Raw genomic sequence first — 2,619 nt, forward strand, 5'->3', positions numbered from 1 at the left:
GCCCCAAGCTTGTCACACTAATAGATATAGAGATAAAAATGAAATACACAACATAATATAGCTAACTTCCTTTTTATTTTTTGTGAAAAACCTATGCGCACCATGCTTAAGCCATGTAATACAAGTCCCACTCTCCACTTCGCACCAATTTTGACGCAACACTTTTCTCACCAATTATGACGCAAACTCCTAAACAACCCACACACTAGTGAATTTATTAACCATTTTTTATTGGAATATGCATAATCACATGATTTATGACATCAGCCAATCTGATTCAAATATACATTATAAACTATCACTAACAAATCAAATTGCTCGATACTTGTGTCATTGATCACTCACCATAACTTGTAAGTGCCATTTGTTACATTGTGTATTATACTTTGAAAGTATGTATATGTGAATTTAGAATTAAAGATAAACATTGATGCTGACATTTAGGGGACACAGTAATATTTTAGACAATGATTTTAAAAATCGAATTGATGTTTGATTAAATATAATCTTAAGCTGATAGTTTAAAGGGATAGCCCACCTAACATTAAACTGTCATGAGTCAGATACAGCAGAAATTAAAATCACCTCTTTACTGTCATGCTATTTTCAGTGTATTTCTACCTTCTCTTGAATTTCTTTTTCAGTAAGGGGTGGTTTTTAAACCTAGATTGCAATCAGGAGGGGTTACATAGGTACAGAGAGAAAACTGTCCCAGCTCTTAAAATATCCATTGATTGCAAATATGATACTCTGATTACATGTTATATTTGCAATTATTCCTGCTCAGAACTATAATACATTTTTACACTATATACATATAGTTGTATAAACACAGAGATATGAAAGACAACATTGTTTAGAACAAAAATAGGAATTTAGGGACATGTAAATATATTTGCAAAAGATTTCGGACATAACACACACACACACACACACATATATATATATATATATATATATATATATATAATGAAAGATTTCCCAAGGGAAAGGTAGCAAAGAACCAGAGACAAAAAAACTTTGTATGCTTGAATTTGTTGCCAAGTATCAGGTAGATAGACAAAACGACACCTGACGCGTTGCGCACATGTGCTTCATCAGAGGCATTATTGAGGCACATCAGTGCTTTTGGAACTTTCATTTCACTAAGTTACTCTTATCATACATTTTCTATTAGCATTTTTTGTGTTATAACAATATATATATATATATATATATATATATATATATATATATATATATATATACTGTATATACACACACACACAAGTATGTGCAAAGATATATGTACAGATTCTAGCATTAATAATCATTTATAAAAACAGAATTTATGCTTACCTGATAAATTACTTTCTCCAACGGTGTGTCCGGTCCACGGCGTCATCCTTACTTGTGGGATATTCTCTTCCCCAACAGGAAATGGCAAAGAGCCCAGCAAAGCTGGTCATATGATCCCTCCTAGGCTCCGCCTACCCCAGTCATTCGACCGACGTACAGGAGGAAATATGCATAGGAGAAACCATATGATACCGTGGTGACTGTAGTTAGAGAAAATAATTCATCAGACCTGATTAAAAAAAAACCAAAAAAAAAAAAAAAAACCAGGGCGGGCCGTGGACCGGACACACCGTTGGAGAAAGTAATTTATCAGGTAAGCATAAATTCTGTTTTCTCCAACATAGGTGTGTCCGGTCCACGGCGTCATTCTTACTTGTGGGAACCAATACCAAAGCTTTAGGACACGGATGAAGGGAGGGAGCAAATCAGGTCACCTAAATGGAAGGCACCACGGCTTGCAAAACCTTTCTCCCAAAAATAGCCTCTGAAGAAGCAAAAGTATCAAATTTGTAAAATTTGGCAAAAGTGTGCAGTGAAGACCAAGTCGCTGCCTTACATATCTGGTCAACAGAAGCCTCGTTCTTGAAGGCCCATGTGGAAGCCACAGCCCTAGTGGAGTGAGCTGTGATTCTTTCAGGAGGCTGCCGTCCGGCAGTCTCATAAGCCAAACGGATAATGCTTTTAAGCCAAAAGGAAAGAGAGGTAGAAGTTGCTTTTTGACCTCTCTTTTTACCAGAATAAACAACAAACAAAGAAGAAGTTTGTCTGAAATCTTTAGTGGCCTCTAAATAGAATTTTAGAGCACGGACTACGTCCAAATTGTGTAACAAACGTTCCTTCTTTGAAACTGGATTCGGGCACAAAGAAGGTACAACTATCTCCTGGTTAATATTCTTGTTGGAAACAACTTTCGGAAGAAAACCAGGCTTAGTACGCAAAACCACCTTATCTGCATGGAACACCAGATAGGGCGGAGAACACTGCAGAGCAGATAACTCAGAAACTCTTCTAGCAGAAGAAATTGCAACCAAAAACAAAACTTTCCAAGATAATAACTTAATATCTACGGAATGTAAGGGTTCAAACGGAACTCCTTGAAGAACTGAAAGAACTAGATTAAGACTCCAGGGAGGAGTCAAGGGTCTGTAAACAGGCTTGATTCTAACCAGAGCCTGAACAAACGCTTGAACGTCTGGCACAGCTGCCAGCCTTTTGTGAAGTAAAACAGATAACGCAGAAATCTGTCCCTTCAGAGAACTTGCAGATAATCCCTTCTCCAAA

Source organism: Bombina bombina, chromosome 4 (assembly GCF_027579735.1).
Source record: "Bombina bombina isolate aBomBom1 chromosome 4, aBomBom1.pri, whole genome shotgun sequence".
Taxonomy (NCBI): Eukaryota; Metazoa; Chordata; class Amphibia; order Anura; family Bombinatoridae; genus Bombina; species Bombina bombina.